General features: G+C 42.6%; 1 protein-coding gene across 3 annotated transcripts in view; it reads right to left on the bottom strand.

Moving 5' to 3' along the window:
- The window catches only part of ELMO1 (engulfment and cell motility 1), a 583367-nt gene that overhangs the window by 501892 nt on the left and 56906 nt on the right, over positions 1 to 24569 (bottom strand). The gene's annotated exons all lie outside the window — the stretch shown is intronic.

Raw genomic sequence — 24569 nt, 5'->3', positions numbered from 1 at the left:
ATGTCTCATATTTAAAGTTATGTCAGCTTCATAATAAATGTTTTATAACTCCAAACTGTAGTAATATACTTTTCTCTCCTTCCCAGGACTAACTGGAACATAAGTAAGTGTATTTCAAACTAATAAAAATGCAGGAATTCAACAAATAACTGTCAGTCTAGTTTCTGCCAATCCCTTCAGTCTAGTTTACACATTTAATGGGTATTTTAGTCTGTTTTTCTAGATAAATCCTTCACTCATAAAGGGATTTGGTGGTTGGCACTTCTCTTTAGCACTCTTTTTTTCATAATTATCTTTCTTTTCAACCTGGCATAGAACAGAAGGCAGGTTAAGATTAACATGAGACACCCCCCACCTCAGTCAGACAGGCTTTTACGATGGAAAAATGCAGCTAGAAGCTCATCCTGAGGCTTGTAAAGATTCCCCTAGTCTTCCACCCAAACCCTCAGTGCTGAGAAATAGTCACAGCACGCTATAACATCTCCAGGAAAAGATCACCCTAAAGATTATCACCTCAAATCCTGCCTCTCCAGCTGCTCTGCAAGCCAGCATTTCCTAGGACAGCAGGAGAGTCTGCTGTAAAGAGGAAGATGGCGCTGGGGGAGGTCTGTTCTAGGAACGGCACGGTTATTTACCCTAAAGCCAAAAGCAAATAATCTAACTAAGCCAATATGCAAAAGTGGTTGTCTAATAAGTACAGATTTTTTGTGGCAAATCCCTCTGTTGAGTATTTTGCTTTATTTTTTTTTTATTATACGAAGTCTAAAGCTTGTTTGTTCATGGTGCTATTTTAATTTAAGCAATGCTTTTTCTTTTAAACAACTTTACACATTATCATAAACGCTTAATGGCTATGCAAACAACTTTTACTCACTTTAAACCAACACAACTACTCATGGAAGTACAAAATGTAAATAGAATCAATGCATAAACTCCCAGTTCTCTCCTATCCTTGCTGCCTTAGCAGACCTGTTCTGAGCTCAACAAGGGCTCATGTTTAAGGCACTGACAAAACTGAAGCATCCAATCAATGAGAAAATAAAACATTATTTGTTACTTATGAGTTCTAAAAATAAGCTGAAGTCTCCATCATGAGAAAACATGCACTATGTTGGATTTTCTGACACCACTTTATGATTTGTTTTTCATTTAAATTACAGCTGGGGTATGGCTACCATGTATAAAGTTCCTAAAGAGCTCAGCTAGTCCAGGCCCCATTTAAGCCAGCTTTTCTTAAGAGCTGTCGTTTATTATACCCTGAGATTGCATTAACGCAGCCACAGGGGCCCAGTGACCAGTCAAAATGCACTCTGTCCCCAAGGGACCAGTATACCAGTATACCTTGGACACCCAGGCAGCCCCAGCAAGGAAAAAGAGGTAGTGACTGCTGAAGCTTTGCTATTCTTATGTAATCATTTGTATATAACTGTATCAGCATTCAGGTCCCATTTCTCCACATTGTCCAAGAAACCAAGACCTTAATAATAAATTTTTAGAAGTCTTGCAAAAGCTCAATACATTATATCCACAGCATCATTACCACTTGCCAGATGAAAAGAATATTAATTATGTTTTTTAAAAAATTGAGAACTTTTACATAGTAATTTTGGTTCTTTGTTCCTATCTCCCTGACTCCTCTAACAGTTCCTCTTCTTGGAAGCAAAGCAGAACTCAAAAGTATGCATAATCACACTTTAACAGGTTACCATTTCCTTAAAAACCTGGTAACTGAAAAAGAAGGAAATTCTGTTTTTACAAACCAGTAATCAAACATCAGATTTATCCTGATCAAAAATGACCAGCTCCTGCAGTCCAAGAGAGAAAGGCTGAACCAACCCAGCAAGTTTCAGGATTATACCTCTGAACAGAGACCTGACCTTATAACCACTATTTTGTAAACATTTTTGTTTATCCAAGATCAAAAAGTTGCAAGAAATCTGTGAACCTGTAATTCATAGCATCCTTTCATTATCCATTAGTTTAAAATAGCCATATCCACAGGATGTGGCAGGTCTTACAAGTTTCAAGAAGGGGAAGCTGCTAGGCCATGAGTTTTTCTTCAGGTCACTAGAAACAGATCTTAGTTCAGAGATGAGTCAACTCTGTGGCCTCACACAATTATGCAAATGAGGGGTGAGACACCAGTACCTCCCCAGGAAAGGGAAGGTCATGACCTTTGTGAATTGAAAGGGTTACCCCTCCCAACATTCCTTGCTAGGCACAGCACTTCAAAGGGGAGAAGATGGATAAATTTGCATAAGGATAAGGAGTTGCCTTATTTTACTGGGTTTCAAAATCACTGTAGATGGTGACTGCAGCCATGAAATTAAAAGACACTTGCTCCTTGGAAGAAAAGCTATGAACAACCTAGACAGCATATTAAAAAGCAGAGACATTACTTTGCCAACAAAGGTCCGTCTAGTCAAAGCTATGGTTTTTCCAGTAGTCATGTATGGAAGAGGGACCATAAAGAAACCTGAACACTGAAGAATTGATGCTTTTGAACTGTAGTGTTAGAGAAAACTCTTGAGAGTCCCTTGGACAGCAAGGAGATCAAACCAGTCAATCGTAAAGGAAATCAATCCTGAATATTCATTGGAAGGACTGATGCTGAAGCTGAAGATCCAGTACTTTGGCCACCTGATGGGAAGAGCCAACCCATTAGAAAAGACCCTGATGCTGGGAAAGATTGAAGGCAGGAGGAGAAGGGGACGACAGAGGACAAGATGGTTGGATGGCATCACTGACTCAATGGACATGAGTTTCAGCAAGCTCCAGGAGTTGGTGATGGACAGGGAAGCCTGGCATGCTACGGTCTATGGGGTTGCAAGGAGTTGGCCATGACTAAGCGAAGTGACTGAACTGAAACTAATAGCAGAGCCTCCTTAAAATACAGCTGCCCTCCACCTCCCCTTCAGAGGGAAGACAGACTCTCACCACCAGGAAGTATGAATTCTGCTTCCATCAGCATCAAAAAGCCCAAGAGAACTCTCCATACTTTCCCACTGAAGCTCTAAACCCCACACCACTTTTTTCTTAAATTGATGCATACATCTTTACCTCTGGATACTTGACAAATTACTTCTTCCTGAGTACTCCTACAAGCACAGGTAAATAAGCCTTCTCTTTTCTCCTGTTAGGACTTCCCTGGTGGTTCAGATGGTAAAGTGTTTGCCTACAACACGGGAGACCCAGGTTCAATCCTCTGGAGAAGGCAATGGCAACCCACTCCAGTACTCTTGGTTGGAAAATCCCACGGACAGAGGAGCATGGTAGGCTACAGTCCATAGGGTCGCAAAGAGTTGGACATGACTGAGCGATTTCACTTTCACTTTTTATTTTCTCCTGTTAAATCTGGCTACTAACTCACTTGCAACTAATACGTGCAAAACAATGTTCAGAAAACTGATATGAAAATAAATGAATAACTGACCAAATTTGAATGCTAGTATATACAAACTCACAGAGAGACTAACAGGGAGAAAAAAGAAAACCAAATAGTCTAACAACTTTTATGGCTAGAATAACAAAAGTGGAAAAAAAACTAATATCTAACAGTGGTTTTCTATGTAAATACACATATCTAATTTGCTAAATTCTTGACTCTGCTCCCTACAATATTTCACCTTTTAGGGAATGAAACATCTATCCAAGCAATCTAAGAGTCATTCCTAACTCTTTCTTTTCTTGTCCTATACATTCATATTCATTGTCATGACAAGCAGATCTGACCTCCTAAGCCTCTCTCCCTGTCTTCTTCTACCTACACTGCGGCCACCTCCACTTCCTCTGGGACTTCTTATTTTTCTTAATTTTTATTGGTGTATAGTTGATTTACATTGCTAGGACTACTGAAATAGGCTCCTAACTGGCCCCTGGCATTCACTTGCTTCTCCTGCTACTCCCAATTCCATTCACTACAGAGAACTTTTAAAATAGCGTATCACTTCTGATCTCAGAATCCCCCAGTGGATTTCCAGTGCTCGTAGAATCTTTACCATGCACTTATCTTGCATCAGTCTCTCCTTGGTCATTACTTTTCAGCCACTAAGGTCTTTCTGGAAAGGGTCAGGCTCTATCCTACCTCACTCTTTACTTGGAAAGATCAAATGAAGCTTATCATCTGATCTCAGATTAAATGTCTCCTTTTCAGAGACCTCTTTGCTGCCTTACTGCTTGTGGAGGAAAACTGCCCCCTGCCATAGCAGTAAATAAAGAACATTGCCTTCAAGCCTTGAGCTACTACAGCTGCCCCCAACTGTGCATCCTGAGAGGACTCAGAATGGGAGAAAAGATAGCTAAGGTACCTATCAAAGGAATGATTTCAGTGAGCCCAGACTCTTGCCTCTTTCCATACATAGAAAGGTACTAAATTCATTAACTTGAGATGTCTGATTTTCTTTATCTAATAGTCATCTTTTGACATTCTGACTACTTGGTTTTGTTGCAAAACTCCTATTATATCCTAGCCCCTCCCTTTGTTGTTCAGTTATTAAGTCCTGTCCAACTCTTTGTAACCTCGTGGACAGCAGCACTCCAGGCTTCCCTGTCTTCCTCTATCTCTTGGAGTTTGCTCAGACTCACATCCATTGAGTTGGTGATGCTATCCAACCATCTCGTCCTCTGTCATCCCCTTCTTCCTCTGCTGTTAATTTTTCCCAGCATCAGGGTCTTTTCCAATGAGTCGGCTCTTCACATCAGGTAACCAAAGTATTGGAACTTCATCTCCAGCATCAATCTTCCCCTTACCTCTTACAAACGGTTCTTCAGAGCTGAGAGGCTGCCTCCTGGGCTCAACATCTTCAGAAATTTCATCGAATAAAACATAATTCTCAACTTGTAGGTTGTGCATTTTATCTTAATCGCCACATCCAACTTCAAAATTAAGTATTTATTCTCTACAATTAAAACCTATAGAACTGGTTATAATTTTCTTTCTCAGAATGGGCCAAAATGCGTGACAATATACTTCTTTGTGTGTGTGCCTATCCACTCCCCTCCCTTCTTCCAATATAGAGTAAACCCCATGCAGGCAGGGGACATGGTGCTTTTGTTTCCACTGATACCTACTGCCCAGTACAATATCCAGCACCATAGATGAGGATCAAGAAATATTTGCTGTCTGCTAATGAAATTGGGTATTTTAATCTCCACGTTACCTGTTATAAGATGACCACGTGACCCAGTTTGCATGACACCGTCTTTGTTTACACCTGTTGCACTAGCATAATGATTGACAAATTCTCACTTTCATTCTGGGCTTTATGATGAGTAATATAGTTACTCTATCTATAAGGAACTTGACATTCGGAGAGATCAAATAGACTCAATTCTCCTTATCCACAGCTGTTATTCTCTATAGAGTCTTCATGAACACTGAATTAGCAAATGCTGAATCCCTGCTCCAAGGTAAAATGCAGAATTACACTCCCCCACCCCAACCCAGGGAGTGACTGGTCAAAATACTTCCTTCAGCCAATCAATAAATAACCTGGCTTCATGTGTGTTTCTGTTTAAAGACACTTTATTTAACATGTATTGTTGATACATTATGGAGAAGGTGATGGCACCCCACTCCAGTACTCTTGCCTGGAAAATCCCATGGATGGAGGAGCCTGGTAGGCTGCAGTCCATGCGGTCACTAGGAGTCGGACATGACTGAGCAACTTCACTTTCACTTTTCACTTTCATGCGTTGGAGAAGGAAATGGCAACCCACTCAGTGTTCTTGCCTGGAGAATCCCAGGAATGGGGGAGCCTGGTGGGCTGCCGTCTATGGGGTCGCACAGAGTCGGACACGACTGAAGTGACTTAGCAGTTGATCTATCAACCTTGAACTCATGGCATCAACATGCTTACTCATGTCTGTACAAAGCTAATTAGTTTACAGTTTCTTTTTAAGGTACAGCACAGCCTTCTTGCATTTGGGAACACAGAGAGCACTCCATCACTATGCTTTGGGCTAATTTTAATAGTGAAATCACAAAGAAAAAGCATAAAACTTTGGAAAATGTGACAGTAAATAGACTATGGGAAAAAAAGGAGGACATTTGTTTACAGTACAAGAGCTGAACCAAGAAGGCAGAGCACCTTGTTTGACCTCAGCTGGGAACTTGCTCACTGGGCAATTCCAAACGTTCACTGCTCCGTTCATGTCTTTGAGTACTACAAAAGCACCCTAAGCACCAATTTGAGGTTATAGATAAATACTCTCAAGTAGGCAAAGTCACAAAAATGGAATCCTCCAATAATGAGGATGCACTGTAGCTCATCTAAGGTACAGTGTCTACAGACACTGTAGTGCGAGGACAGACCCCAGAAAATGTCCAGCTTCACATCCATTCATTAGACCAGTATTACCAAGGAAAGAGCTGCTCTTTTTGAAGCAAGGCACCACTGCTCTACATTTCTCATTGTTTAGTCTCTAAATTGTGTCCAGCTCGTTGCAACCCCATGGACTGTAGCCTGCCAGGCTCCTCTGTCCATGGGGTTTTTCCAAGCAAGAACACTGGAGTAGGTTGCCATTTCCTTCTCCAGGGAAATCTTCCCAGACCAGGGAGGGAACCCACCAGCCCTGCATTGGCGGGCAGATTCTTTACCACTAAGCCACCAAGGAAGTCCATTACTCTAGATGGATTGGTTATAATTATTAAAACCCCTAGATTGCCAGTTTATCAAAGTTTCAGTAGAAAGTACAGAAGGAGTTTTGCCTCTCTCACAGAATGGACACCAATCTGTATAAAACTAGTTAGCAATTGACAACTCTACACTCAAGAGTTAAACTGTAAGAACCAGCTACTAATAATTGACAACTCACAAGGGAGTCCCCAGTTACTTATAACAACAATAGGTGACTTCAGAATAAGATGTAGACCCTAAGATTTACCAAAAAAATGCAAATTTATGAGAATATAAATATTTTAAGACTCAAAATTTGAACCACCCACAAACTAATGTACAGGTAAGTTGATCTACAGACCACGAGAAATCCAGTATCTACGCCTCGTCCTTGTCCACATGGGAGGAAAAACTCTTGAACAACATTCCAATACTTGATTACTCTCACTATTTAGGAAATCCTCTCTATGGTTTCTCACTTCTTATTGAATTTCTTTTTACTCTTTCACTTTGTTTTTGCAGGGGGTGGGGGGTGGTGGTTTGTGGCATGTGGGCTCTTAGTTCCCTGATCAGGGATCCAACCCATGCTATCTGCATTAGAAGCTCAGAGCCTTAGCCACTGGACCACCAGGGAAGTCTCTTTATTTATTCTTTTAAAACACATCCAATCACAAGGGTTGAGACAAGCCTATAAGTTTATGAGAAGTATGAATAAAAACAGTGTAAATTACAACTTAGTTTTCTATTTAGAAATTTAAAAAACTATTTAAGAATTCAGCATTAGACAAATACTTCCTACTGGTCCACTTTATGCTAACTGGCTTTGTTACCATGTCAAGACATACACTGCTTTATGCATAGAAGTCATAATATCTGAAATAGCTAATTGATATGAATTTAAGGCAATTTCTAGATAAACTGCTTTATACTTTAAAAAAAAAAGTCTTCTTCCTACTATTTAGAAACTAGAGAGGGTTTAGAGAGGGTTTTGAAATTTGGGAGAAAATTAAATGTTCTCTCCTAAACTCAATTTAGAGTTCATGATTTGAAATAATTTCAGACTTACATAAAAGTTTCAAAATGATCAAAAAAATAAACAACCCAATTAAAAATGGGCAGAAGACGAATAAACACTTTTCCAGAGAGGACATGCAGATGGCCAACAGGCACATGAAAAGATGCCCAACATTGCAAATCATTAGGAAAATGCACATCAAAACCACAAAGCTGTCAGAATGACTATCAGCAAAAACAAAACAAACAAAACAAAACACCCGCAAATAACAAATGTTGGCGAGTAAGTGGAGAAAAAGGAACCCTCATACGCTGTTGGTAGTAACATAAATTGGTTCAGCCCCTATAGAAAACTGTATGGTGGTTTCTCAAAAAAATTAAAAAACTGGACCTACTATATAACCCAACAATTCTACTCCTGGGTACATATCCAAAAACAACAAAAACAGTAATTTGAAAAGATGCATGTACCCCAATGTTCAAAGCAGCATTATTTACAATAGCCAAGAAATGGAAGCAACCTAAGTGTCCATCAACAGGTGAATGGATCAAGAAAATGTGGCATATGTTTATCTATGGGCTTCCCAGGTGCTGCTAGTGGTAAAGAACCTGCCTCCCAATGCTGGAGACCTAAGAGACTCAGAGTTCCATCCCTAGGTGAGGAAGATCCCCTGGAGGAGGGTGCAGCAACCCACTCCAGTATTCTTGCCTGGAGAATCCCATGGACAGAGGAGCCTGGTAGCTACAGTCCATAGGGTTGCAAAGAGTCAGACATGACTGAAGTGACTGAGAATGCACACGCACATGTGTGTGTGTGTGTGTGTGTGTGCAAGCATATGCACATACACACACACATATATATACACACATATACACACGCACACATATATACACTCACATGCATATATATATAGATATAAACACTCATGTATGCATGGGTTTCTCCACGGGTTTCTCCAGGCAAGAATGTTGGAGTGCGTTGACGCACCCTCCTCCAGGGGATCGTTCCCCCCCGTGGATGGAACTCTGAGTCTCATTCTCGAGCACCGGCAGGTAGTTTCTTTACCGCTAGCACCACCTGGGAAGCCCCAAAACAGAACACAACTTCTCCTTATAAAGGTGTCCCTAGCTTCCCATACCAAGAAGGGAATAGCAACCTTATCACCTGAGATGCGATGGCACCAGATGGACCTGTACAAACAAACTCCACTAATTTTGACCCTTACCTTCCATTAGTTTCCACATAGCTTTACTTTCCTACATTTTACCACCCTTGGAAGCCTAACACCCTTTTCCTTCACCTTGTCACTATTCTAAATATTTTTGTTCTTTTTTAAGATACCATCAGAGAAGGCAATGGCACCCCACTCCAGTACTCTTGCCTGGAGAATCCCATGGACGGGGGAGCCTGGTGGGCTGCAGTCCATGGGGTCGCTGGGAGTCGGGCACAACTGAGCAACTTCACTTTTGCTTTTCACTTTCATGCATTGGAGAAGGAAATGGCAACCCACTCCAGTATTCTTGCCTGGAGAATCCCAGAGACAGAGGAGCCTAGTGGGCTGCCGTCTATGGGGTCGCACAGAGTTGGACACGACTGAAGCGACTTAGCAGCAGCAGCAAGATACCATACAAGCCCAAGTTCTAACCACCCCTGTGAGTCACTCTTCACTGAGTTTCTCCCTTATGTATGCATGCTGCTTGTGTCAATCAATTCATGTGTTTTTCTCTCATTATTCCATCTTTTCAATCTAATTTGTAGGACAACTGGAGAACCTAGTTCCTCCCCTGTAACGCTGTATATTGTCACCCTGGTTATTTAACTTATATGCTGAGTACATCATGAGAAACGCTGGGCTGGAAGAAGCACAAGCTGGAATCAAGATTTACGGGAGAAATATCAATAACCTCAGATATGCAGATGACACCACCCTTATGGCAGAAAGTGAAGAGGAGCTCAAAAGCCTCTTAATGAAAGTGAAAGAGGAGAGTGAAAAAGTTGGCTTAAAGCTCAACATTCAGAAAATGAAGATCATGGCATCTGGTCCCATCACTTCATGGGAAATAGATGGGGAAACAGTGGAAACAGTGTCAGACTTTATTTTTCTGGGCTCCAAAATGACTGCAGATGGTGACTGCAGCCATGAAATTAAAAGACACTTTACTCCTTGGAAAGAAAGTTATGACCAACCTAGACAGCATATTCAAAAGCAGAGACATTACATTGTCAACAAAGGCCTGTCTAGTCAAGGCTATGGTTTTTCCTGTGGTCATGTATGGATGTGAGAATTGGACTGTGATGAAGGCTGAGCACCGAAGAATTGATGTTTTTGAACTGTGGTGTTGGAAAAGACTCTTGAGAGTCCCTTGGCCTGCAAGGAGATCCAGCTAGTCCATTCTAAAGGAGATCAGTCCTGGCTGTTCTTTGGAAGGAATGATGCTGAAGCTGAAACTCCAGTACTTTGGCCACCTCATGCAAAGAGTTGACTCACTGGAAAAGACTCTGATGCTGGGAGGGATTGGCGGTAGGAGAAGGGGATGACAGAGGATGAGATGGCTGGATGGCATCACTGACTCGATGGACGTGAGTCTGAGTGAACTCCAGGAGTTGGTGATGGACAGGGAGGCCTGGCGTGCTGCGATTCATGGGGTCGCAAAGAGTCGGACATGACTGAGTGACTGAACTGAACTATATATGAATAAGTCATAGACATGATATCCCTGTACCCTAAATATTTCAACATGTACTTCTGAAAATCAAGAACATTCACTTATAGGGAATTCCCTGGCAGTCCTGTGGTTGGGACTCCAGGCTTTCACTGCCAAGGGCATGAATTCAGTCTCTGATCAGGGAACTAAGATCCTACAAGCCATGCAGTGAGGCAATAAAAAAAAAATCACTTACATGAATAGAGCATAGTTATCAAAATCAGGAAATTAAAATTGATACAACACTAGTAAATAATCTACAAGACCTATTCAAATTCCACTAATGAGCCCAATTATTTCCCTTATCGTACAAAAACAAAGAATTTGCTTCCCTGCCTGGGAGCCAATCCAGGATTGCTAACAGAATTAAGTTTTTCATCTTTGGTCTCTTTCAGTCTGGGAGATTGCTCAGCCTTTGTCTTTTATGACCTTGACATTTTTGAAGAGTACAAGAAAAATCTACAAAAGTTACTTTTCAGAATGTCCCTTAATTTCAGTTTGTCTAATGTCTCCTGGCAATGAGATTCTGGTTATGGATATCTGGCAGAAATACAACAGGAGTGATGTCACATTTCATATCAGGTGGCACCTGCAGTTTGTTTGTCCCATTAAGGGAGGTGTCAACTTTGAGCACTTGGTTAAGACTGCCTGCCTGGTGAGTTTACAATTTTTTACTTGTCAATTACATTACAAGCATCTGACACAAAAATGAGTCCACTTATATAGTTTCTACTGTCTGTATTCTTTGTTACATTTGTAGAGATTCTCTTTGAAGGTTCTTCTTTATTTTCTACCTATTTAATTATTTATTTATTACTGACATGTTTCTATTACTTTTCCTTTCTTATAACGTGTTACAAGAAAAATATCTAAACAGATTTTTTTTTCAGGCAATGTTCAATATGATGTGGGTTTTAGGTAAATTTTGACATCCCCAGGTTTTGTTGGTTTCTCCTATATTTTACCTCTAGTATGGACAGAATATGTTGCTTAGACAGTCGACTGGATTCCAGTACCAACTTTGGCCATAGAAACAGGAAACAAATGCACATACATGATATGCTGATGTGGACACTATTTTAGTCCATTCAGGTCCATAACAAAGTATCATACACTAAGTGGCTTATAAACAACAGAAATTTATTTCTCACAGTTCTAGAGGCTGGAAGTCATGGAGCCTGATTAGATGCTAGTGAGAGCTCTGATTTGCAGAAATGGCAACCCACTCCAGTGTTCTTGTCTGGAGAATCCCAGGGATGGCGGAGCCTGGTGGGTTGCCGTCTATGGGGTCGCACAGAGTCGGACACAACTGAAGTGATTTAGCAGCAGCAGCTCAGCTGGTAAAGAATATGCCTGCAGTGTGGGAGACCTGGGTTCAATCCCTGGGAAGATACCCTGGAGAAGGTTACCCAGGCCAGTATTCTGGCCTGGAGAATTCCATGGACACAGAAGCCTGGTGGGCTACAGTCCATGGGGTCGAAAAGAGTTGGACACACCTGAGTGACTTTCACTTTCACTTTCTTTCATTTTACTTCACCTTTCATCCTCATTGTGGCAGAAAGTAAAAGCTGGCCATCTTCCTGGCCTCTTCTCACAGGGGACCATAAAAGAAGGCCAAGTGCCAAAGAACTGATGCTTTGGAATTTTGGTGCTCTTGAGAGTCCCTTGGACAGCAAGGAGATCAAATCAGTCAATCCTAAAGGAAATCAACCCTGGATATTCACTGAAAGGACTGATACTGAAGCTGAAGTTCCAATACTTTGGCTATCTGATGCAAAGAGCCAATTTACTGGAAAAGTCCTTGAAACTGAGCAAGACTGAGGGCAGGAGGAGAAGGGGGCAACAGAGGATGAGATGGCATCAATCACTGACTTAATGGACATGAGTTTGAGCAAACTCTGGGAGATAGTGAAGGACAGGGGAGCCATGTGTGCTGCAGCCCATGGGGTCACTGCAAGTCCAACATAAGTTAGTGACTGGACACCATAACAACAACAATCTCATTCATGAAGGCTCCACCCTCATGACCTAATCACCTCTCAAAGCCCCTACCTCCAAATCCCAGTACATTAGGATTCCCTCCAAATCCCATAACATTAGGATTAGGCTTTCAACATATGAAAAGGGTAGAGGGGAACATGGGCTTCCCAGGTGGCTCAGTGGTGAAGACTCCGCCTGCCAACGCAGGAGACACAGGAGACTCAGGTTTGATCCCTGGGTTGGCAAAATCTGCTGGAGGAGGAAATAGCAACCCACTCCAGTATTCTTGCCTGGGAAACCCATAGACAGAGGGGACTGATGGTCTATAGTCCATGGAGTCACTAAGAGTCAGACACGTTTGAGCAACTGAGCACACACAGAGGGAAACAGAATTATTCAGTCCAAAGCACACATTTAATTACTTACACTCGAACAAGATAAATGAAGTAACACAAATGCAAATAAAAAGTGCAACTATTTAGAAAAGATATATTTAAATGAGTGATCAAAATAATTACACTGTGGTAAGAATTTCTGTTTGTCAGGAAAACACTAAGGTCTAGAACAACTCAAAAGGCTGCCCAGAAATTTGGCGTTGATAAATTAGTTCTTTCACGCTAATCTGTAATAAAACCAGCAAGCATTGTATGTACACACACACACACACACACACACAAAAAAACATGAATATAAATGCACACAAATTGGTTTGAGGGTGTGACCTTGTTAAAATAACATTGCAGGTATCATATTTGAAAATATATGTAATTATTTTACAAAGTATAGACTATACATTCCATACTTTGCTTTTAATAAGCACCATCAACATGGCCTAGGGATAAATTCAAAGATTTAGTTTAATATTTTCTTGCAGCAAATGCATAAACTTCCTTGTACACTGCCTGAAAGTCTACCTCTTAGCAGGTCTTCCTTATTCTACTCTTGCTTGGGATAGTTAATTCTCCAGAATGATCCATCTAAATACAGATCAGATCAGATCACTCTTTTGTCCAAATCTCTCAGAGGCATCCCATCACACTTAGAAAAATATTCAAAGCTGTATCAGCCTCTCTGATCTGGCCTCCAGGCTCTCTCTGCACCTCCTTCCCTTGTCTCTCCCTCCATTCAAGCCTCTCTGGCCTTGCTGTTCCCCAGGACACCAAGCTTCTCTGCCTAGAACATGCACCCCTGCAAACTGTCCTGTGGCTCCCTCTCCCTCTTCACTCAAGTTCTAATGTCACCTCCCTGGGGAAGCCTGCCTTGGCCCCTACTTAAAATAGTGTCCCGCCCTTCCCACCTCCTTCCTCGACTTCATTTTCTTGCTGATGCTTCTCAAAGCAGGATAGTATCTCAGGGATTTGTTTACTTGTTTATTTTCTGCATTCCCCACTAGAAAAGAAGCTGCTTGTGAGCATGGGTGTTTCATTCACTGCTGTACGTCTAGAATAAGGCCCAGCACATATACAACACACAAATGTGTGTGTGTATGAGTGTGTATCTGTGTGTATGCTCAGTCACCCAGTCAAGTCTGACTCTGTGACCCCATGCACTATGAAGTGAAGCAAACTGAAAGTCCCTCCGTCGTGTCTGACTCTTTGTGACCCCATGGATTGTATAGTCCATGGAATTCTCCAGGCCAGAATACTAGAGTGGGTAGCGTTTCCCTTCTTCAGGGGATCTTCCCAACCCAGGGATCAAACCCAGGTTTCCCGCATTGCAGGAGGATTCTTTTCCTGCTGAGCCACAAGGGAAGCCCATGGATTATAGCCCTGATGCCTAATAAATATGTGCTGAATAAAGCAATGAATGAGTGCCTGTGTACACACACAGAGTGAGAATATGGAGAGTAGAAACTCTGTCTTTACATGAAAATGGCCTTGCATCAGAACGGAGTTTTAAAACTCCAAACATCAGGTCCAATCCCTGGAGATGCCAGTGCACAAGGGACTCACACTGTTCAACACTTCACAACTGATTCTGATTCAGAACCAAAAGCCAAACACCTCTCTCAAAGGCTGAGCTACCTGTTAACTGAAGATCTTCAATTTGAGGGCTCCAAGGCAGAATTGAAGTTGCTGTGCTTCAGCTGCTGGCTCTTGGCTGGAAACGGCTTCACCTATATACAGTTAATGCCTACAGGCCACAGTCCCGTGGGCCATAATGACCCTATCCCCAGCACTGGAAATAAGAACTTCTTAACTAACGTGTTTGATTTGTAAAGAAAGGGTGTGCCAACCAAGAATGCAGGTTTCCTTTTCTTTAGAAGCCTATTGAATGTTGTGATTGTTAGCAGCAGAACTTGGGGAGGGAGAAAGGAATAAGGAAAGAGGAATCAAGGCTTGGAAAATGAATGGGCATAAGGTAACAAGACAGGATATTCCTATCTCGGGAGTCTCACTGAGGAGGAAGGGGAGAATAGGATTGAAGCTTTACTGATGTGTCTCCCAATGGTGTAATGCTTGTCTCCCAGGCCCTGAACTCAAAGCTTCATACACGATTCCTCCATGAACCATCATGTTACAGGCTGAATGTCTGCATCTCCAAATTCCCCACATTGAAACTTTATCCCAGGGTGACAGTACTGGAGGTAGGGTTTGGAGGAGGTGATTAGGTCCTGAAGGTGTAGCCCTCATGAATGAGATTAGTGCCCTTTGAAAAGAGACCTCAGAGAGCTCCCTGCCCTCTTCTACCAGGTGATGACCCAGCAAGAGGATGAACTTATTGTCCTGACAAGTCACAAGCACAGTTGTCTGTTAAAGGCCCAGAAAAGGCCTTCAGTAAAGCAATCTGTTGACTCTGTTTTTCCCAGTGTCTGTCAAACTTATTTGACCACGGAACGCTTTAACCATCACATCTGTTAATGACCTGTGGAACACACTTTAGGAAACATCTTACACGCTTGTATGGAATGTCATGATGAATTAAAACCTCACACGAAGGTGAAAGTATCAGCACCCAGGAGTGGACAGGCTAATATGGAGGCCTGGGTTTCTCCCTGGGCAAACATCCATAGGAACTAAAAACAAAAGAAAAATTATCATGAACTGCAATTTTTTAAAGTGCTATTTATAATAAACAATTCTGACTTTTGTTCCTCAATCTATGCAGCTGATTTTCTGTAATATAATAGTTCACGTGCCACCACACTTTGCAAAATGACAACATTTCAGCCTTCTGGGAAGTTGAATTTGGGGAAAGGAATATTATAACTTGGGGCAAGACATGTTGTGACTGAGGAAACCAAATGTCATCTTGTCTCCCTGCCAATATCAAGTTATTGCTTAGACTGAAGTGACTTAGCATCAGCAGCAGCAGCAGCAGCAGCAGCAGCAGCAGCAGCAGCAGCAGCAGCAGCAGCAAACAGAAACTGGAGAAGGTAGCCTGCCCTGCCCTGCCCCAGCCATTAGAAATCTGTCCTGTACATGAGATGGTCCTGCATTTACACAAGAGACCACACAAAATCCTGCTGTCACCTGCTCGAACAAAATGCATTCTGAATTGCAACAAACACTTCAGAAAAGGGTAACTTGAAGTAGCACACATAGTCATCCAACACACAGTGTGGCTTCTAAAAATAAAACCATGTAATTTACATATTTCTGAAGCAGGACTTGCTCAAATAGTTCCCTGAACACAGGGAACCATAGGCCATTTAAACTGAAAAGATTGAGTTTTTCAGGTTTTCTCTTTTGAGCAAAGTACACCTTCTTTTCTTAAAACTTTTAATTCAAGAAGTAAATTACAATGCAATGCCAAAGCACTATTTTCCACAGCAGCAAATTAGAGAGGGCTAATTTGTGGACACAGCCATGCCCTGTTATCTGTACCTTGTCACTTTAATTTAGCACAACCAAAACCTCACCATTTCTTTCGTTTTTACTTCTCCACATTGCAGAATTTTAGCCTTCATGCTGGGTTTCAAAGAGTCCAAAATAAAACCAGCACACATTAACCAAAACAGACACATAAGACCTGTCCTTTATGTTTGAAGAAAAAGACTTTCAAAGTTCAGGAGGAGGTTTTTTAAAAGGCACTAAGTAGTCTTGGGAAGGTTTTTTAAAGTCTATTTTAAAACATTGAGATTTATTCCCACCATTCGTTGACATGAATGTGAACAGACACGTGTATTTCTTCAAACAGAAGCAATGAAGTTGTTTCTTGAAATCTGCACACAATAATCCGTTGTTAAAACATCTCAGCTATGCAAGAATCTCTAAGAGTCACAAATTATCAAAGTTAAAAGATAAACCTATACCGTCTATCGTGCATTACAGGCAAGAATGCTAGATTGGGCTAAGAGCTAGTTTCCAATTCTCAACATCCTGTTCTTACAATAGCGAATCCAGCCATCTCTCAACCATAGGAAATAAGATTGTCAAGTTGCAGTAGACCCAAATGCTTCCACCTTCACCTATGGGCATGCGTACAGCATGAAGCATGGGTGCCCCCAGGATCCTTAATTAACTCTCTGGCACATGCAACCCTCAAGAGCAAGATCTGCTCTGAGACAAAAATCAATAATCGTAAACAGAAATATACGTTTTCCACACAGCCTCACGGGTGTCACCCAATTTCCAAAACCTCATCGTCTTCTTTCCCCATACCACCTTCCTTTCTCACCCCTTGAAATTCAGAGCATATTCCACAGCCCTTTCATCCCGCAAGCAGCAAAGCCTTAAGTATCCATCACCTGTGCTCTCATTCCGTAAATCAGTTGCTTAGAAATATTAGCAACAGTGGATGGCTATGTACGGCTACCACAGTGACAAGTTGTAAAGATGTACCACGGACATGAAAATGTCGACTCTTTTGAAACTCAACTGGTAATTGGAATTCAGAGCTAGTGCCCCACCATAAATCTGTACTTTGCAGCTGTCACTGGGAGTAAAAAGTCTGTCTTTTGACTGAGCAGGGACCCAAAGCCCATTACAGGGAGCGCTTCCTTACACAGCTGTCAGCCTCCAGCCCCTTTGCCACTTAGAGGAGCAGGATCAGTTTCACATCAGTTTCACATCCAGCTATCCCTCCTTCCCCCTTGTCCTGGCCAACTTCACCTAGCAGATGCGTGGCAGAGCTGGATAGGGTAGAACTCCTTCTAACAAATATGAAATCTGACTAACAGAGGCATAGCTTAGTAAGATACCCCAAGGAACACATCTCTTGTTCCTGCTTGTCCTTCCCCGCCACCCCCAGCCTCCAGTCCCTGACGCAAGGAGGCCTAGGGACAAGGTAAAAGTGAAAGTTATAGGTCCCTAAGCAGACCACAGGGCCTACCTGCTTTGAATACATGTTTCAGGTGATTCTATTTCTAATTCTTTTCACTGGTCCACAGAGTTTGGTACTTACCACAGCCCCTGACCCTTAAAATAAATCAAACAGATGGCAAAAACTGGTGCCAGAATTCACATGGGGCTTTTTGTTTTGTTTGCAAATGGAAACCAAGTCTCTGTTTCTTGAGCCTTGCAGGTGCTCACCACTCCACGCTCCAAGCTACTGTTTCTGTCCACCAGGTGCTAAGGGCCATGAATTCCTCATGAGGCAGCACTTTTAGAGGAGAGGACGATCTGGTTGCCAGCATCTGCCACAGAGCACAGATGGCCAGGCTGGAAACCTGGTGACCATGTAGACACCCCAGCTGAACACGTGGTTCAATGTCCACAGTGTAGAGACGCAAATCAGGCATGTTCCAGAAAAGAAGTAGTTATCATTTACAAAGGCATGTGTATGAAAGGTCTTATCATGGTATGGGCAAAGGAGTAAACAAAATATAAAATTACACTAAACTGAGGACCCTGAAGTTGGACCAGGGTGGGCTAGTCCATGTATGTACACGTGCTTCCTTTGTAAAAATCAAAACAACCTTCTAAGCTTTATTTGGGGAATACAGGGTCCATGCTTAAGAACTCCTGTGGTCTTCATCACTCACAGAAGGATTCAGACCCTCTCGGCTCATCTCTAACCAATGAGCCACACAGAACCATTGCTGCTGGGCTGCAGGCAGACGTACTTGCATGCCAGGTTTCCAGTTTCTAGCACCTCTTCAAAAACAGATTCTAGCACTAAGAGCCTCAAGGTTTGGATAACTGCAGTAACACTCACTAGAAAACAACCAGCTTTTACATAAGGAGCCGTTTGGGACCACAGGTTCCAGGGCTAAGTACCTAGGGGCCTTCAAGTGCTTGGCCACCAGTGTGAGAAAGAACAGCAAACCCCTCCAGGGGAGAGGGGATTGAAGCAGCAGAGCTCTGAGGCGTGGGGGCCCACCCCTAGAGAGGCAGCACTACTCAGCTGTAGAAAGTGAATTATCATCTAATGCACAGACAACAAGCCCTCAATGGACTTTGTGCCCAAGGAGCCGAATTCCTTTGGTTCACGGTAGTGGGGGCACACTGGGCTCAACAGGGGAAAAAATACCCATTTGGACTAAATCTCTAAAAGAAAGTCTACAACTGGGGAAGTTAAATAGAAGATAGTAAGATATTCCAAGAACGTAAGCCTCTTAAAAAAAAAAAAAAAGCTTTCCTTCCTTTAACATGGCTTAAAAAAATAAATAACAGAAAAGAGGGAAGTTGCTACTCTAAAGTCTCTCTCTAACCCAAGTTCCCATGTGGCCAGTGGCAGAAAAAAAAAAAAAAAAAGATCTCTAAGGAAACTGAATAAAGTGGTAAATGTTCCTGAGAGTGAACCTATAAAATCAGCCCAGAAGGAGGTCACACAGAATCACACACAGGCAAAGGCATTCAGGGGTCTTCAAACTGCCTGAGGCTATTTCTGTATCTAAAGAAAGAACACAAGCAGAGAGGTGGCCAACCATGAAAGCAGACCAAAACTGAAGTTTGGCCACCCCAGCTGTACCCAAGGCAGGGCAGGCCCCACCCCAGACTCACGCCACCACGTAGCATTACCAGGTGCGAGGCTCCCATGCAGAATGCAGGAACCAGGCTGCCCCGGACCGGATGCCTCTGGCCTTCTGATCACACTGGCCAGCTCCTCACTCTGTGAGTCGTTATTTACGAAGCAATCTCCTGACTGCACCTGGCTTCCTCCTTGAAGATTTCCTACAGGGAGGAAATCTGCTAGTCAAAGAGTGCCAGTGGCCTTGAGTACATTTCCCACAGTCAATCATCAAATTGGCATCTCTCTCCCCAGTCCCCAGAAACTTGCTAATTGCACCTGTCCCTGGGAGGTAGCTCTGCTCTCCTGGAGCTGACAGTCTTTCTTCTGAGTCTGTTTTCACCCGCTGAGAGCTGCTGAGGTGCAGGCTTGTTCCTAGCTATGCCCTAGGCTTCACCACCTCTTCACTCCTAAATCTTCTCAAGGAAAACCAGAACCCCTCTTCCCCACATTTCCATCAGCATATAATGCAAAGCAAATCTCATCAGGACAATTTGTCTGTGGAAAGAAAGTCCAAGTTTGTTTATTAACATTTTTCTTTAAAAAATTTGTTTTTAATTTTCAAGCTATCTCAAAGTTACAAAAAAAAAAGGCAACTAAAGTACAAAAAGCTTGCTTCCTTTCTGAAACACTTGAAAATAACTTGCCAAACAGAAGCCCCATCACTCAGTGACATTTCAGTGTACATTTCCTACAAAAGTGACATTCTCCTCCACAACCACAACAAAACCATCAATATCAGGAAATGAACATTTAATACACTCTGCATTTGCTCCTGGACACTATTCAAATTTTACCCAATGTCCCAGTGTTGTACTTTATAGCAAAGGGAGTCAGTTCAGAATCACACAGTGCATTAAGCTGTTGTGCCTCTTTATGTGTGTGTGTGTGTGTGTGTGTGTGTGTTTATGCATGCTAAGTCACTTCAGTCATGTTTGACTCTTTGCGACGTTATGGACTGCAGCCTACCAGGCTCCTCTGTTCATGGGGATTCTCCAGGCAAGAATACTGGAGTGAGTTGCCATTCCGTTCTCCAGGGGACCTTCCCAGCCCAGGGATTGAACCTGTGTCTCCTGCATCTCATGCTTTGGCGGGTGGATTCTTGATCACTGCACCACCTGGAAAGCCCGTTATATCTCTTTAGCTTCCTTTATTCTAAAACATTATCCTCAGTCTTTCCCTGATTTTTCTGACCTTGACGGTTTTTACGATTACAGGCTGTTTATTTTGGATAAAGTCCCTCAATCTGGCTTTGTCTGATGCTTCCTCTGATTAAATTCAGGCTGTGGATTTCTGGCAGAAAATCATGGAAAAGTGATGCTACACCCTTTCCCTCGAATGTTATCAGGTGATCCATGATTTTGAATTGTCCCTTTGCTGGTTATGTTCACTTTTTTCCCTGGCTTGTGTGTGTGTGTGTGTGTGTGTGTGTGTGTGTGTGTGGTGTTCAAATCCTCACAAGTCCATGAAGATTGGTCTAACCCAAAGACAGGCTGAGCAAGTGAGGGCCCAGGAGTATCTCTTGGTTTGTATTTGGTTGGCCAAAAAAATTCATTCAGATTTTTTGTTACATTGTGTGGAGAAACCCAAACAAACTTTTGGGCCAACTCTGTATCTTCTCTGCCCTCTATTACAAACAGCGCTCCACTGCTCTGCCTCCCCCTTGGAAGGAACAGTAGTGATGGCAATGAAAGCAGATTTACAGAGATGGGTATACAAAAATGAGACATACATAAAAGGAAAGAAGAGAGATGAGATGCTTTTGTGGACAAATAACAGAATTCCTTAGGTCCTGCTGCTAAGTCGCTTCAGTCGTGTTCAACTCTGCGCGACCCCATAGACAGCAGCCCACCAGGCTCCCCCGTCCCTCGGATTCTCCAGGCAAGAACACTGGAGTGGGTTGCCATTTCTTTCTCCAATGCATGAAAGTGAAAAGTGAAAGTGAAGTCGCTCAGTCGTGTCCGACTCTTCGCGACCCCATGGACTGCAGCCCACCAGGCTCCTCCGTCCATGGGATTTTCCAGGCAAGAGGACTGGGGTGGGGTGCCATTGCCTTCTCCGTCTTAGGTCCTACTCACACAATTTTTCCCTACAAGTAAGTTGCATTCACTTCCTCAAGCGAAAAAGGTCTCCCTTCACTTATTCATTCACTCAATCTACAAAGAAATATATGGAGAGCCTCTCTGTTAGGCATGGGGACACCAGTACACAGGGGACACCAGTTCACAGAGGACACCACCCTGGCCCGAAGGACAGAATGGTCCCTTACAGAAATACTATAAACAAACAACTACAGTGTGTTATTGAGAAGGAAAACCTAGTTCAGGTTCACAGGAAAGCAATCCAGCATAGAGACTGGCTAGCTCAACACAGTCTGGCATGTTCTGCTGAAAGCAGATGTAAACAGATCCCAGGTCAGCCTGAGAGCAAAGGTGAGCAGCAGGAGACGACAGATTGGAGAAAGAGGGACACGGGGACTGGGTCAGAAAGACCTTGGTAGGTTTAGCAAAAGTCTTCATTACTCATCACTAAAGCCGTGAGGAACCACTGAAGGGTCTGAAGCCCAGTGGCAAAATCATGCAGATACTTTTACAACAATCTGAGGAACTATGTACAAAGAGGAAGAAGGGGAAATGGAAGGGAAGCTAAGTACACAGAATATATTGAGGAGACAATTGCAGTCATCAGCCGGACCAGAGGCTGATGAGGGTTAATCTGGGGCAGGAACAATGAGAAGGAAAGAGGACCAGATTCCATGGAAACACAGGATGCAATATCCAAGGGATTTTGCAGGAGCATGAGAAGTAGGAGATCAAGACATATCAGAAGTGCCTGGGGGCTTCTGGATTAAGTGGATATGAGTAGGATGCTTTTAATCAGAATCCAGAATATAACAACAATAGATATTGCTAATGACACTTACAGACACAAAACCAATTTCCCAAACTCTTAAATCTGGTATCCTAGTGAATTTATACTCATCTGGGCTGGTAGAGGATTTCAAGGACTGTTTGCTATTACAGATAGATACCACAGCATGCTGAGTTTCAGCCCTAGTATTTTAATTACATTTGAGTTCCTAACGTTACCTACTGCAGTGACTATTGTGGGCATAGCTGGGAGTGATCTTACAGTAAAAGAAAGAGTGAGAGAGACATTTAAGACTTGTTCATCCCTGCCTCACTCACTGCCACCTACCACTTACACTTCCCTGCTCATTTTCAGAAATGTTAGAGTTGAAGAAGCCTATTATTGACTTAATGACACAGCACACTTCTCACACATTTTTAAGTAATAGGAATTATAACCAATTTTGTTTTGGGAACTTTAAGAGGTAGATCATGGCATCCAGTCCCATCACTTCATGGCAAATAGACAGGGAAGCAATGGAAACAGTGACGACTTTATTTCATTGGTTTTCAAAATCACTGCAGATGGTGACTACAGCCATGAAATTAAAAGACGCTTGCTCCTTTGAAGAAAAGTTATGGCAAGCCTAGACAACATATAAAAAGCTGAGACATTACTTTGCCAACAAAGGTCCATATACTCAAAGCTGTGGTTTTTCCAGTAGTCATGTATGGCTGTGAGCTGGACCATAAAGAAGGCTGAATGCCAAAGAATTGATGTTTTTGAACTGTGGTGTTGGAGAAGACTCTTGAGAGTCCCTTGGACTGCAAGGAGATCCAACCAGTCCATCCTAAAGGAAATCAATACTGACTATTCATTGGAAGTCCTGATGCTGAAGCTGAAGCTCCAATACTCTGGCCACCTGATGTGAAGAACTGACTCATTAGAAAAGACCCTGATGCTGGAAGACTGAGGACTGAAGGCAGGAAAAGAAGGGGATGTCAGAGAATGAGATGATTGGATGGCATCACTGACTCAATGGACATGAGTTTGAGCAAGCTCCAGGAGATGGTTGGTGATGGACAGGAAAACCTGGTGTGCTGGAGTCCACTGGGTCACAAAGAGTTGGACACGACTAAGCGAACAACAACAGGAGAAAAACTGGAAACACCCTACAGTGTTCAAAAGTTAAGCTTAGGAACTATACATTTACACGGCAAAAGGTGAAAACTCTATGTTTGGCTGAAATCTAGAAGCAATGGTTCTTCTCCTCTCCCAGTGTTTTGTTTGTCCTGCTAATGTAAAGCAAACACCTCTGCTATGTCTTATTTTAAACTACTTCTCTCTATACATCCAATAAGCAAATATTCAGGTCTGAGGTAAGAGATGGGGACTTTCCAAGTGCAAATCTACCCAATGAGTCAAAATAATTGCACAGACCTTTTACACAGATTGTTTTTGATTTAAAAAACAAAAAGCCCAACAGTATCATAGCTTTTCTGTAGGCAATCTCAGCCCTTTTCCTTATTTCTTCCTTTTATCTATATTCTTTGGTGCACAATATTGGGTCACCCTCAGCCACACTTTGCTATCACTTACCTTGGTGAGAAGCATTTGAGTTTTCTGGACAACACAGTGAAGTATATAATCAGCAGTTGACCTTGATTCATATAAACCTGGGCTGATCTGGTGCCTCCACATTACACCCTGTCCACCCTAAACTAAGTCACTTGAGCACTCTTAAGCCTCTGTTTTCCTAAGTACAGTGATGATAATGATAAGCTCACCTAAGAAGATTTATGTGAATATTAAATCACAATGCATGAAACAAAGATTCTCTCCTTGCCAAACTTTGGTCAGGCTCCCCTGAGCCCTCTGCTTCCATCTCTGTCCTTGTAGAACCCAGTTTTAATAAGAATTCTGCTAAATTAGTTCAGAAAGAATTCTTAATATCTGATCAAATTCCTCATCCTCCAGTTGAACCGTGATCACCCTGGCCTGCCTTAAGCCAGAATCCTGCCATCCTGTCAATTCTTGCTTGGTTTAGCAAGAATCCCATATTCTTAGATTTTCCCCTTAGTGACTTTCCTTCTACCGTCCACTCCCCAGCCCTGCTGCACACGTGCACACTCAGTCATGTCGACTCTTGAGAACCCATGTACTGCAGCCTGACACGCTCCTCTGTCCATGAGATTTTCCTTGCAAAGATACTGGAGTCGGTTGCCATGTCCTTCTCCAGGGGATACTCCTGACCTGGGAATCGAACCCATGTTTCTTGCATTTCCGGCATTGCAAGCATATCCTTTACCCTCTGAGCCACCTGGGAAGTTCCCCCAACCCTGTTCCTCAGCTATAAATCTCCACTGTCCCTTGTTGCATTTGGTTGGAATTGAGCCTAGTTCTCTACTGAGGCCTATTTTCCCCCTATTGCAATGGTTCCTGAGTAAAATTAGTTTCACAGCTTTAACTACCATCCAGTTCTGGTTTTACTTTGAAATGGGTGAAAGA

The sequence above is a fragment of the Ovis canadensis genome, chromosome 4 (assembly GCF_042477335.2).
Source record: "Ovis canadensis isolate MfBH-ARS-UI-01 breed Bighorn chromosome 4, ARS-UI_OviCan_v2, whole genome shotgun sequence".
NCBI classification, from domain to species: Eukaryota; Metazoa; Chordata; class Mammalia; order Artiodactyla; family Bovidae; genus Ovis; species Ovis canadensis.
The sequence above is the reverse complement of the archived record's forward strand: the minus strand, read 5'-3'. Positions and strand labels throughout refer to the sequence as shown.